Genomic DNA, 15,351 nt, shown 5'->3' on the forward strand with positions numbered 1-15,351 from the left:
CCCTCCCCAGTAGATTCACTTGCTCCCAGGCAGCTTTGCAGCTGACACTGAAGCCATTTTCACTGAACCCCGACATTCCTTCCCACCTATGCCCTGCCACCCGTCCAAGTCCACCCTAGAAATTATTCCCGTCAGAATATGCCAACCCTTAGCTGCCATCCATCCCCCCGCCTTACTCTAGAAATAACCTCACCCCCGAATTCCTCCCCCCCCACCCTACCCCCCCCCCCCCCCCCCCCCCCCCCCCCCCCCCCCCCCCCCCCCCCCATTGAGACCTCCACATGCAACCTCCCCTCTAAACCGCAGCCCCACACTCCTCAAGCCGCTCCTCAGAGAATGGACTCTCCCCCTCCACCTCTAAGAAATCCCCATCCTTTGAACTATCAATCCAACGCCTAATCAGGGACCAGTGAGTGTGCTCTTCAGGGCAGAACCCAGAACTTCTCTCCTCCCCTTGCCACATATTAGTGCCGTAATAGAGGCCAACCGCAGCAACTTCTTTAGGGAGAACCCAATGCTCAAACTCGCTTCCCCCGCAATCCTGAAACTGGGGGTTTCGTCTTTTCGGAACTAGGTGAAAGATCTCAGCGATTTGTGGAGCTCTCCAGTTAGAGCAACATAAATATGACCCAAAAACCTGGGCCCAGATTGTGGAACTTGCCAAGGTGATGGGCACCATCTTCAAAGAGTCTCTCCCGAGAGACAACCACCCATCTGAGAAGTCAAAGAAGAAAATGAATGATCAATGATTTTTCTCTCTTGGAATGTTCGTGGATTTGGGTCAATGTGGTGTTGCGCATCTATTAGCAGTCTACTTGCCTCTACCAAAGCAAACATAGTTGTGCTTCAAGAGACCAAGGCAGCTTTTCTCCCCCTTGGCAATATTTGTGAGTTGTGGCTCCTCAAGGAGTTCGATTGGGCTTCTGTGGATATTGTGGGCTCGGCAAGAGGCATCCTTCTTTTATGGGACACTAGTACTATCGAGGTGCTAAACAGATGTTGTGGCACCTATTCCCTTGAAGTCAAGCTGAGAGAAAAAAAGGCTCGGGAAACATTTGGTGTCTCATGGGAGTCTACGGGCCAACCAGGCACAACGAGTAACATCTCTTTTGGGATGACCTCATGATAGTTTGTCAAAAATGGCATATCCCCCTAATGCTAGTAGCTGACTTCAACGTTACCCGCTTCTACCATGCGAAGTCCCCTCCTCCTCCAAGAATCACAACCTCCATGAGGCTATTCATGGACTTTATTGGCTACTGGGACCTGGATGAGATCGCTCTTATCTGGAAAGACCTTTACATGGTCTAATGGAAGACAACCCCACGTCCTGTCTAAGCTCGATTGGTTATTAGCCAATATTGACTGGCTCCAGCTCTACAACAATGCCACCAGCAAAGTTCTCAATAGAGTAGTATCAGATCATTGGCCGATCATGGTTGATACTCACTTGGGCAGTTGCCTACCCCCTTGTTCAGATTCAACAATGCTTGGATGGTGGATCCTTCTTTTGACACTTCTATCCAATCCTTCTGGCAGAGGATTGTTGTTGCTGGTCCAAGTGGCTGGTCCTTCCCAGTTAAGCTTAAGTTGCTGAAGCCACTGCTACGCTCCTGGGTCTCTGCGAGAAAGGCCTCCACCTCGACAGAGAGAGTCTTTGCCCTTGCCCAGATTGCTTCTTTAGGCTCAGTGGAGGAGTCTAGAGGCCTCTCTTCAGTTAAAGCGGCTCAGAGATATGCCCTCCAATGGGACATTTCAAATTAAATTTTGACGGTGGCACTTTTGGCTGCCCTGAGCTTGTCGGATTTGGAGGTGTCATCCATGACGAGAATGTGAATCTTCTTCTTTCATTTGCTGGGCCGATTGGAGTATCTGACTCAACTACTGCTGAGCTTTTTGGGCTGTATAATAGTTTAAAACTTTTCAAGCAACGACTGGTGGGCCCTCTTTGCGTAGAAGGAGACTCAAAAGTCGTCATCAATTGGTACAAGAAGTTGTCTAAACCTCCTTGTTGTCATTGGGATTTGTTCGAGGATATCTGTAATTTAATTTCTCATTTGCTATGTAATTGGAAATACATTCCTAGATCCGCTAATCACGTAGTAGATATACAGGCTAAATTAGGTGTTTTCCCTCCAACATCTTGCTATGGAGGAAGGTATTTTTTAGCCCGGTATTGTACTCTTTTCCTTTTCCTCTTGCAATATATACACACCTTTTTACTCAAAAAAAAAAAAAAGAGAGATGCCCTCTCAGCGCAACTGCAATCATTCTCCCATAGAGATCTCATGCACTAGAAGTAGCGTGCTCGCTTCAAGTGGCTCTCAGAAGGAGATGCAAATACCATGTTCTTCTGTGCCGTTATTTCAACCTGGAGAAGAGCCAATAGCTTCACTTCGTCCAGTGTCAATGGTGAGACCACATCAAAGCAATCCCTTATCTCTGACTCATTGGTGAACTTTTTTGAAAATCTATATTCCGAATGCCAACCAGTTCACCCTTTCTTTCAGAGGGTCAATATTCAGGCTATTCTATCGGTGGCAGCCAGCCTCATTGAGCTCCCCTTTTCTAGCCACGAAATTGAAAAAGTAGTCTTGGGTCTCCCTCTAGATCATGCTCCGAAACTAGATGGCTTTAATGGTGAATTTTATCGTCAATGCTTGCCCCTCATCAGTGAAGACGTGGCCCATATGTTCCACTCCTATCATCATGCCATCGAGTACAATAGTATCAAAGCTTCCTTCAATACCCTTATCCGTAAAAAAGAAGGGGCAAAGCTCCCTTCAGATTTCTGACCTATCAGTCTCACCATCAGTACCTACAAGGTGATAGCGGGTCTCCTAGCTAATCGCCTCCATGCGGTTCTTCTGATAGCTATTCATCACAGTCAGAGTGCTTTCCTGAAGGGAAAGAACATCTTAGATTTGGCCATGGTGTGTCACGAGCTCATCCACCACTTCAAGGCTTTGAAGCTCCCTAAATTCATTCTCAAGTTAGACTTTGAGAAAGATTTTGACAAAGTTAATTGGAAGCTTCTGGACACTCCTAGGAAAGATGGGATTTGGTGAAAAGTGGCGTTTCTAGATCCAAAGTTGTATTTCCTCTACCAGCTACTCCGTTCTTCTCAATGGAACTGTTTGCGGCTATTTTAAGGGATCCAGGGGAATCAGACATAGAGACTCTTGATTCCCCTTGTTCTTCAATGTAGTGGCAGAATACCTCTCTTCCTTAATCTACTCGGCCAAGAATTTGGGATGACTTCTCCCCACGATAAACTGCACGACCTTGAGTATTCTGATCCTCTATTTTTCAAATGACACCATTTGTTTTGCGGTTGGCACCATGGATTAGATAAAAAACTTGCGTGCAATTTTGGGTTTATTTGAGTTGATTTCTAGGGAGAATATTAATTGGAAGAAAACCACTCTCTTTGGCTACCACATCAACACCTTTGTGCTTTTTGGTATGGCAAACTACCTGGGGTACGCGTTAGAGAACATGCCAGCTACATATCTGAGTCTCCTACTATTTGACTCTCAGCCTTCGGCAGTGCTATGGTCCCCTTGTATTGAGAAATTCGAGAAGAGATTAACCACTTGGAGGGGCAAACTTCTATCCATAGCACGACGACTCACTCTTCTCAAGTCTTGCTTGACAGCGTTGCCAAACTATCTCTTATCATTCATGCAATGTTCGGGTTCAGTTTGCTCCAAGATTGACTTCATTCGTCTGTGCTTTCCCGGGAGAGGATCAGAAGACACCTTCAAATACCATCTGGTTAGCTAGAAGGAAATATGTTTACATCGCAATAGGGGTAGGTTAGGCATCCAGCCTACGAAGGAGATTAACAAAGCCCTAATGCTGAAATGAATATGGAACTTCAATGTCAAAGACCACAACCGAGGAAAGGATATGGTCAGGTTCTATCTTTAGTTTTCCAAGTATTGGTGGAGAAAAGGCGTTGCTCGTATCTTATCCCTGATTTGGAAATCGGTCTACAAGCTACTCCCAACCTTCAGGGTTGCAACATCTTTTTACACTGGAAATGAGAGGACGCTCCTCTTTTGGTCGGACGAGTGGTGCGCCCCCTGAGCTCTCTCAGAGAACTTCCCGAGGCTCTCTATGGTGGCTAAAGACCTTTCCTGCTCAGTGGTAGACTCTTGGAGTGACCAATCATGGACTCTTCCATTCCACCGGGGGATAAATGATGAGGAAGCCACATATTTTTGCTCTCTCCTCTCCAAGCTCAGCAACATTACTATCCGGGAGCATGCGACTGATAAATTAACATGGAACCCCAACATCAATGGTCTTTTTATTGTTGCCTCCACCTATTCTCACATAAGAGAATATGATTTCGTCTTGCCTTAGCATAAGGTGAATTTGGCATGGAAGCTTTCCATGCCTAGCAAGATCAAGTCCTTTATTAGGACTACCATCAAAGAGTAGATTCTCACTTCTCGTAATCTCCACAAAAGAGGTTTCACTGCTCATGATCGCACCTGTCATTTCTTTGGTGTGTGTGATTAGACAGTTCAGAGTGTTCTTTTGCACTGCAGGTTCTCTTGGCAAGTGTAGATGATGATTTTTCAGAAGATTGACCTTCAATTGGGGCTTCACCAGGATATCTTCGGCACTTGGCAGGTGGTAATGGTAAATCATCTGCCTATATTGGGCGAGTTAATCCTCTTGACATGCCTTGCGCACGTCCCATGGTGTCTATGACTTGAGTGCAACAACTGGAGATTCAAGGGTATGACCGGAGTTTGTCAGGGATGCCCCGAGCAACCACCCACTAGCCCGTCAGGGAATTTGTAGTGGCAAGTGCCCAGTTCTCCAAACGCAATATTGGGGATCCCCTTTCATTTTGGATGTTCTACAGTTGTTGTCGATCTTCAGCCGATTTGAAGGCTAAAAGCCACTGGCTATCCCGGATATGGGTGATAGTCTGGATTTGGAGCACTGGAGCTATACCGCTTATCCAGTCTCCGATCTGTTGGCCCGAGTTGCAGGTGGGGCGAGCAGAGATAACTGCAGCCCTGGAGAGCCGATTGACTCCCTCGGTTAGGGCTTGGGTCGGGAGAGTAAGTGAGATATGGTTCCTATGATGAAGAATGAGAAGGGGGGCTGCGGCGGTCGTTAGTCGAAGTTTTCTTTTAGGATTTACATTATTTTGTCCAGCCGAAACCAGAGTCGGAGCTTTGAGGTAGAAAAATCACACCCATTATCGTCGTTACCCGTCATTGTGTGATGGAGCTCTTCAGAATGCCGCCGTGGTACTGTGTGTGGAGGTGGAACTCCAGATCGCCGGTGAGGAGCGATCCTATGAAGCTCCAGCCCGTCCTGGCTTCCATAACCTTGTCGAGAATAGAAATGAAAGCTTCAATGGCACAAACTGGAAGGGAGATGAAGGATTTCTTCATCCCGGAGGGGGAGAGGATACAGATGGCTTCCCCATTCCTCTCTGGCGATCGCCGAAGTGAGACACAAGATTTTTCGTTTCTGAAGTCGAAGACAGAATCCTCTAACCTTATTCTTCAACTCGAGGTACGGCTGACAATAGTTTGCCAACCCGGGTTGGTTTCTTCTTGGCTTCGGTCGGGTCGCCATGCTGTTGTTGGGTCGCATCTGATTTTCGTTGTTGTCTGAGGCATGTCCCACATGAAGATGTGGGTGAAGGAGGCGACAACGTCGGGGGTTGAGAGTTGACGGGCCTGTTGTCGGTGCAGCGTACTCTGTTCCTCGAGACATCGTGTCGTCATCACCGCACCCATCACTTTATTATAATTAGATCCTTGCTTCCTTGCTGCAATGACCTCGTTGGGTCGAAAAAATAATGTTTGGCTACATGAGTCTCAAATTGCACCACCAACTCCATTTGGGTTGGGGTTACCTATGGATATGTTCTCAAAGTTTAATTTCAGCCAGAGTATATCAGGTTCCCCTCTCTAACCCACCATTGTAAGATTGTTCATCAATTTGTTAAACCATTGAATCTCAACAACCAAAACAAAATCAAAACCAGATGAAGAATGTCAAGTTTGAGGACAGTCGCATCTTGGCACAGACGACTGCAATTCCTCTGAGATAATTGCATACATGAATCTGGACTAGGTCTTAACCATCAGAGATATTTGGAGTTTATAAAGTTATTTTTAATTGTTCACTTCAATTCTCTTTTTCTTGAATGTGAAATCCACCATTTCCATGGTGAGTTTTGAATGTAGGACATCATACTAGAAAGCCCTAGTGTGACCATTAACCAAAGGCTCAAGTCACATGCATCGCTTTCTTTTGAGAGATACTCTAATGACATATAACAAAGTTTTTTCATGAACAAAATATCACAATTACTCCATTTAAAAAAATAAAAGGCCAAAATTACCGCTAAAGGAAATCACTGTAACAGAAATACCTAATCGATTAAGTTGAATGAATCACCTTGGCCAGCTGAAGTAATGTCCAATGGGGATCAATTCCCTTAGTACACCAACTTATGAAAGTATATGAATCACCTTCTGCAATAAACCGTTAATAAGTGGTTGGACATTTGCATGAAGATAATCAAAATTTATTAATATAATGTAAGATACAACATTTCATGAAGAAGAGTGAAATCTCCAAATATAGAACCAATTAACTACTAGGCTAAGTCTCCTTCTACCACCACTAGACTAGAGAAGTTCTGAGTATTTATCTTCATTCCCATTAGGTGTTTCAGCTTCAGTTGCGCTGCAATGACTTCTTTGAGCCAAAAAAAATATGTGTTTGGCTAGGTGAGTCTCTAATTGTGCTACCAACACCAGTTGGGCTGGGGTTACCCATGGATCTATTCTCAAAGTTCAATTTCAGCCAGAGGTAGCCTCTTCCCGAGTTTGTCAGGTTTCCCTCTCTAACATGCTATGTCAGATTCTTTAAATGGATTCACCTATGTCCACCATCGTTGGATTTTTCATCAATTTGCTAAACCATGAATCTCAACAACCAAAACAATATCAATACCATATGGAGAATGACAATTTTGAGGTCAGTCGCATCTTGATACAGACCACAACAATTCCTCTAAGATAATTGCGTACACAAGTCTGGAGTAGGTCTCAACCATCAGAGTTTCCATTGGTACTTTAGAGATATATGGAGTCTATAATGTTATTTTAAACTATTCACTTCAATTCTCTTTTTCTTGAATGTGAAATCATTCCATGGCGTGACTTGAATGCAGGACATCATACTAGAAAGCCCCGGTGTGACCATTAACCAATGGCTCAAGTCACATACATCACTTTATTTTGAGAGATACTCTAATGACATATAAAAAAGATTTTTTTTATGAACAAAAGACCAAAATTACTCCATTTAAAAAAAATAAAAGGCCAAAATTATAGCTGAAGTAATCACTGAAACATAATTACGTACTCGATTAAGTTGGATGAATCTGTTTGACCAGTTGAAGTAATGTCCAGTGGTGATGATTTCCCTTACTACACTAGCTTATGAAAGTATATGAATCACCTTCCACAATAGGCCATTAATGAGTAGTTGGACATCTGCATGAAGAGAAGCAGAATTTATTAATATAATTTAAGATAACATACAATCCGGGAGAGAAGATGAAATCATCCATGAAGAAGAGTGGAATCCCCAAATATAGGATCAATTAACTACTAGACCAAGTCTCCTTCTACCACCACTAGACTAGTGAATTTTTGAGTATTCATCTTCATTCCTGTGAGCTGTGATTTGATTTCAACTTTGGTTGCCTTGCAATGACCTTTTTTAGCCAAAAAAATCATTCGTTTGGTTAGATGAGTCTCGAATTGCACCACCAATTCCAGTTGGTTTGGAGCGATGGATTTGCTCTAAGTTCAATTTCAGCCAGAGGTAGCCTCTTCTCTAGTTTGTCAGGTGCGCCTCTCTATTATGTGTCAGATTCCTTAAACAGTTTGACCTATGTCCACCACTGTAAGATTGTTCATCAATTTGCTAAACCATCGAATCTCAACAACCAAAACCAGATCAATACTAGATGAAGAATGTCAACTTTGAGGTCAGTTGCATCTTGACACAGACCACTACAATTCGTTTGAGATAATTGCGTACATGAGTCCGGAGTAGGTCTCAACCATCGGAGTTACCATTGGTACTTCAAAGATATTTGGAGTTTATAATGTCATTTTAAATTGTACACTTAAATTCTCTTTTTCTTGAATGTGAAATCCACCCTTTCCATGGTGATACTTGATTGCAAGACATCATAGTCAAAAGCCTTAGTGAGACCATTAACCAATGGCTCAAGTCACACACACCACTTTCTTCTGAGAGTTACTATAATGACGTATAACAATTATTTTTTTATGAATAAAATGCCAAAATTACTTTTGAAGGAAATCACTGAAGCATAAATACATACTTGATTAAGTTAGATGAATCTCTTTGACTAGACGACGTAATGTCCAGTGGGGATCGTTTCCCTTACCACACCAACTTATGAAAGTATATGAATCACCTTCCATAATAAGCCGTTAATGAGTGGTTGGACATCTACATGAAGAGAAACATAATTTATTAATATAATGTAAGATACAATATACAATCAGGAAGAGAAGATGACATCATTCATTGAGAAGAGTGGAATCTCCAAATATAGAACCAATTAAGTACTACGCCAAGTCTCCTTGTACCACCACTGGGCTAGAGAAGTTCTAAATATTTATCTTCATGCCAATGAGTTTTGCTTTTATTTCATCTTTAGTTGCATTGGAATGGCTTCTTTGAGCCCAAAAAATCTTGCGTTTGGCTAGATGAGTCTCCAATTGCACCACCAACTCCAGTTGGGCTTGGGTCACCCATGGATTTGTTCTGAAATTTCAATTTCAGCCAGAGGAAGCCTCTTCCCTAGTTTGTCAAGTGTCATTCTATAACATATTGTGTCAGATTCTTTAAATGGATTCACCTATGTCAACTATCGTAAGATTGTTCATCAATTTGTTAAACCATCGAATCTCAACATCCAAAACTAGATCAAATCTAGATGATGAATGTCAACTTCGAGGTCAGTCACATCTTGGCACATGCCACTGCAATTCCTCTGTGATAATTGCGTACATGAGTCTAGAGTTGGTCTCAACCATCGGAGTTACTATGGGTACATCAGAGATATTTTGTGTCTATAATGTCATTTTAAACTGTAAAATTCAATTCTCTTTTTCTTGAATGTGAAATCTATCTTTTCCATGGTGAGACTTGTATGTGAATCCATCCTCACCATGGTGAAACTTGAATCCTAAAGATTATACTAGAAAGCCCTAATGTGATCACTGTCTTTTGAGAGATACTTTAATGACATATAACAAAGATTTTTTCATGAACAAAAGACCAAAATTACTCCATCTGCATGAAGAGAAGTAGAATTTAATAATATAATGTAAGATATAACTTACAATCAGGAAGATAAGATGAAATCATTCATTAAAAAGAGTAGAATATCCAAATATAGAACCAATTAACTACTAGGCTAAGTCTCCTTCTACCACCACTAGACTAGTGATGTTTTGAATATTCATCTTCATTCTCGTGCTTTCGTTTCAACCTACTAGAAAGCCCCGATGTAACCATTAACCAAAGGCTCAAGTCACACACATCACTTTCTTTTGAGAGATAGTCTAATGACATATAACAAAGACTTTTTTCATCAACAAAAAACCTAAATAACTCCATTTAAAAAAAATAAAAGGCCAAAATTGTTGTTAAAGGAAATCACTGAAACATAAATATAGACTCGATTAAGTTGGATGAATCTAATTGACCGGATGAAGTAATGTCCAGTGGGGATTAGTTCCCTTACTACACCAGTTTATGTAAGTATAAGAATTACCTTCCACAATAAACTGACGTCTGCATGATTAGAAGTAGAATTTATTAATATAATGTAAGATGCAACATACAATCAGGAAGAGAAGATGAAATAATTCATTAAGAAGAGTGGAATCCCCAAATATAGAACAATTTAACTACTAGGCTAAGTTTCCTTCTACCACCACTAGACTAGAGTAGTTTTGAGTATTCATCTTCATATTCTTGTGAGCATGCTTTCTTTTCAGCTTTAGTTGCGCTGCAATGACCTCTTTGAGCCAAAAAATCATGAATTTAGCTAGATGAGTCTCCAATTGCACCTCTTCCCTTATTTTTCATGTGCCCCTCTTGAACATGCTTTGTTAGATTCTTTTAACAGATTCACTTATGTCCACCGTCGTAAAATAGTTCATCAATTTGATAAACCATCGAATCTCAACAACCAAAACCAGATGTAGAATGTCAACTTCGAGGTCAGTCACATCTTGGCACAGACCACTACAATTCCTCTAAGATACTTGCGTACATGAGTATAGAGTAGGTCTCAACCAATACGTTATAATTATCCATTTTTTATTTTAATTACTCTCCAGCTTCAAAAGATCCACGTCAAATCCATACTTGAAAAGTTTGATTGTTGATGTACAAAAATTGATTATGCTATGCCTCTTCCAAAGGAGAACATTCATGGGTGTCTGTTTTTTGGTATATATGATCATAATTAAAGAGCAAATAATTTATGCCTACTCAATCAATCCAATCTTTCAAAATAGTGAGAGAGAGAACCATCAAACAACCCTAAAAACACAATTGAAATAAACGAAGAAAAGAGACGAAGCATAACTATGTAAAAATTAAAATAAAATAAGTGGAAGAAAGTAAAGACCCTCCCATTGAACAAGAAAGGCCTCTAAACACCCATGAGCTAATGAATGGGAAGAAGTGCCGGAGCAAGAATTAGGATGAGGCAGTTGTGGGCTTGTCGCATGGGTTACGAAGGGGAGGGTTAATAGTTGCGCCGCGGTCCCCCGTTTGCCTGGATTTTTCTGGAGACAAGAATCGATGAAGCTTCGGAACTCCTTTGACGCCGTCGGTGGTGGCGAATAACAAATAGCACACATGAAACTAGCCCAATCGCCTTATCGATCGATTCCAGAAAAAAACGGGAATCTCCCCAAGAACCACTCAAGAAGCACTCCAGATATCCCATGTGTATCCCGAACTCATTTACGCGATTGTCCCAATAGAGTAGCTGCTGGGGTCCATAGTCTTTGCCAAAATACGAGTGACCCCCATGTCGACGATCTTGACCTAGTTTTGGTTATTAACGAGAAGGTTGGAGGGTTTAATATCCCTATGAACCATCTTGCGGCGGTGGAGATATGCGAGTCCTTGAAGGATCTTTCACGCTGCATCGGAAGGAAGCGGCTCAAGGAGGCGACGACAGTCAAGAGAACCCCATCCATGAACTCCAACAAGACTTGGATCTCTCCAGTGTTGTCGAACATACCGTGGCATCGGAGGACAATATGAGGGTTATCTGCCGTGCGAAGAATTTCGATCTCGCGGCAAATCTGGCGCTGGATGGTTAGAATTTACTGATTACTAACACATTTGAACTGTGTTGTTCTGGTTGGATAGAATTAAATTGATTGAGAATGTTTGTCCTTCTTTATGGTTAATTACTGAAATTAATCTTAATATATATTGAAATTACTTATATTTAGTGGGTTTCAGATTCATAAGCTATACTATTAATGTATACTTCCATCATTAAATTCTATTGATTCTATGGAAAAATAAAATAAAATAAAGAATAATTCCCAGCATTACCACTCTTTTATATTCAAGTCATAAAGTTAAAAAAAAAAAATCATAATTTATCACAGTTAAGAGTTACGTGAATTAGATGATTTCATTACTTGATTTGGATATTTGATATCTATTTTATTATCCTATTCCTTCCGAATATTTGGAGGAAAAAGAACTCCTTTTTAACCTATTGTAGTCTCATCCTTCTCCACTGGCAATAGTTACCATTATACTTGTATCAATCCACAAAAGTAAACTTCTCAGTGCGATGGAAGTCACTTAAGGGCTTGTTAGCGCACTCTGTAAGTGAAACTGGATTTTCTTTCATTGGGAAAGTGGCACAAAGAGCTTCAGTGCACTATGAAATTGGGGAGTGAAAGTGAATTACATAGGTAATTTATTTTCACTTGTTTTAGTAAAAAAACGAGTGAAAGTGAATTCACTTTATGAGACCAATGAATTCACTTTTACTCAACAATTTTTCTGGCTCCGGCTCTCCGTTCTCCCCTTACCTGTGCCTGATCTTCTCTACCGACTCTTGCAGTCCATTTGCCCGTCGTCGATCGCCTCTCATCATCGTGTTCATCCTTCCTTGGCTTCTCTTACTCTCTACTTCAACCAACTTCTTTCTCACCGTCTCTTTTTTCTCTATTTTCGCCAGTCGTCATCCTTATCGATTTCTCTCCCGATCTCTTGCTCTCGTTACCCCTCTCTCTAATCCTAATTTCTCTCATCTCATCCTGGTCAACCCCTATTTTTTAACCTTCAACCCTATATTTCTATCAATTTCCCATTCGAAAAGAGGAAACCCAGTCGAACAATGCCATGATGACAGACTCTTCAATGATCGAAAAGTGAAAGAGAGAATATCAAAATGGGGAATCATGAGAGTGTGGGAAGAGGGACTTGGTCGAAAGGTTTAGAGAAATGAACACTTGTGAGTTGTGGGAGCAAGCAATTCTTTGTGGCACTTAATTGCAAGGTTGCTAGAGAGAACTTGTTGAGAGGCTTGTCACATGTATGGGGAAGCCCTATGAGAAGAGTCGAGAATGTAAGTTACTGGTAGATGCTATGATTTTATATTTTCTTGGAAAAAAAACCGTAAAAGATTCTGGGACTAGGCTTTCAGAATTTATAAAATCTTTTCCTTTGTAGGAATCATTTTAAGTATGGGCGTAACAAGGGGACACCATTATTTGTTGATTTATCTTTACAGAATTGCTAGAAGGATAAAGCAAACTCTAATAGAAAGGAACGGTTCAGCCTGACTTTACATAAAAAAAATTGTAAAGAAAGGAAAAACTGAAATACCTATTATTATTTCATTTGAAAGGACTAAGAAACATTTCTTTTATGAAGTATATGCCATATTGTCTTTTAATGAATATCAAGAACAAAAGACTTTCAAATCATGTAATGCTTCCGTGACATAACTAACTCGTTAACAAATCCCTAGTTTCCTACCATTTGGTTTCAGTCCATCTCTCTCTGTCTCACACTCTTTCTCTCCCACTCTTTCTTCATTCTTTACGAAACTTTGTATTTTATATATTTTATGATTGTTATTGTTACTATTATCGTTATTGTCATTATTGTCATCATTTTCTTCATGCTATTACTATTGTAATTTTGTCATTTGTGTTGACAAACCTGAAAGTGGTCATTAATAAAATGGGAAGCAGGTATGGAAGAAAATGGGAATAGTAAGGAGAAATTGATTAAAGCTACCAAGAAGGGTGGTGTAGTCTTGGATCAATGGCTACTAAATCACATAAAATAGAACTATAATGTTTGATTCAATTGTACTATTTTTATGTTTTTTCCAGCAGCGGACGAGTAGGTTTAGATTACTACACCAAAGTGCTTTTTATTTTCTTGTGATATAGTTATTTGGATGACCTGGCTATGCTAGTGAATTAGGACAATACCCCATCTATATCAAATTCAATTCATATTTGACTTCATCGGTGAATTATGTAGATTGAAGATCAGTGAAAAGATCGTTCTCAAATGTGTTTTATCTAAGTATGGAATCAAATCTAGTTCGGCTTTGCTAGTTGATAACTGAAACTTAAGCACTTCCTCTGTGGTCCTCATTTTTGACATATGCATGGTTTTTAACTCTCAAGATCAAAGGTTTCGATTGGCTCCCAAGTTTGTTGGAGCTAATGTAATACACCTGCTTTTTCCTTCCATGTAATATATTTTTCTTCCAAGTAGTACAACAAAACAAGTTCCACCACTTTGCATTCTACAACCTTCTTGAGCAAAAATTCTACCACCTTGGTCGAGTCATTTTCCCTTTTAGTTTTGTTGCAAGATGGGCGCAAGCCCACAAATTCAAGGATAGTAAGCCCACACGTCTAACTGGTGGCTTATGGGTAAAATAGGATGTTTTTTTCATAAAAATGGCATATAAAGGTGTAAATACTTCTTCCTTTTATGTCTATTCTTTTATAAAGTTGTCACCCTAAGGGCATTGTAAAGCTATAAATAAAGGCATTGGCTAAGAGGTAAATCATTGAAGCTCTCTCCTCCTTTCTCCCAAATTCGTCCAGCCTCCCTCCTTCACTTGGTCGGTGCACCTCTCCTTCTCCTTAATCCAAACTCTCCTTCGTTGGTTCATCTCTTCTCTATCTCTTCTTCTTCCTCTTCTTCTTCTTAGTTTATCTAAGTCCTCCACATGTGATCTTAAATTCTACATGGTATCAGAGCAATGAGTTTAGGATCCTACTTGATGAAGTATATAAGCAAATATTTATGAAGTCTATCCAAGAATTTATTCATGAAAGAAGGAGTCCAGCCATGACGAGATAAGTCAATTCTGGTTATTATTTACATATTCTTCTTCTATTTGATGAATTCTTGATTTTTGGATTACATCAAGTCAAGATAATCTTCATATGAGAAGTTGTGAAGATTTATCCCTTGTGACTAAGAAGATGTTATAAGCTTGATCTTCTTGTAGCTAAATTACAAGCTTGACCAATATAAGTTGCTACTAATGCCTTTTCAAGATTCATAACTTGATGATTTGCGTTTCAATTACCTTTATGTAACTTGGATCAATTTTCTATGAGTTGGAATTCCAGAAAATGCTACTGTAAGTTCTCTCGCTTGACCCTGCTCATGGGGTCTTGTTATTTTGTTGGATGACCATCATTTGGTTAAAATTCCAGCATCAACTTACCTCTATTATTTTGCTACTCTTTCCACTCTCACGAACTCCAATGATTGATTTTTTTAGATGGATTGTTCCCATGAGCTGAGAAGTTTTAAGCATCCTAACTTGCTTCTAAGACTCAAAGAAGATTGTGGGTCTTAAGTGTTTGTCCATGGTTCATTTTGGAGTTTGGATTAAGGCATAAGGGTTTAAATCTATCCTCTCTCTCCTTTTTTTCTTTTTCTAAAAAGGATATAAGAGGAATTGATTGATGTCTGGATCATGTCTTCATTTGACATAACCAAAAATATTTGACGATTTAGTGCTTGCTCTTGTTGAGAAAATTCTCTATCTCCCTTTGAAATTGCACAATTTGGTCCACGGTTTCTTCAAATGGCATTAAGTGGATTTTTTTTAGACGCCCCTTGAAATTGATCTCAGCAATTGATTTGCTTCATGATGGAGATTAGACATACAAGTAGTAACATACTCCGCCATACTACTACCCCATTGAGGGGAATCTC

General features: G+C 40.3%; 1 pseudogene; it reads right to left on the reverse strand.

Annotated features, from left to right (window-relative positions):
* Window positions 1-295: 295 nt before the first annotated feature.
* Window positions 296-11,441, reverse strand: LOC137938245 (mitogen-activated protein kinase kinase 5-like; annotated as a pseudogene).
* Between the last annotated feature and the right edge of the window lie 3,910 nt (window positions 11,442-15,351).

Source organism: Aristolochia californica, unplaced genomic scaffold (genome assembly GCF_029961685.1).
Source record: "Aristolochia californica isolate CCGP_79_NKW_82.1479 unplaced genomic scaffold, dmAriCali1.0.hap1 SCAF_8, whole genome shotgun sequence".
In the NCBI taxonomy this organism is placed as follows: Eukaryota; Viridiplantae; Streptophyta; class Magnoliopsida; order Piperales; family Aristolochiaceae; genus Aristolochia; species Aristolochia californica.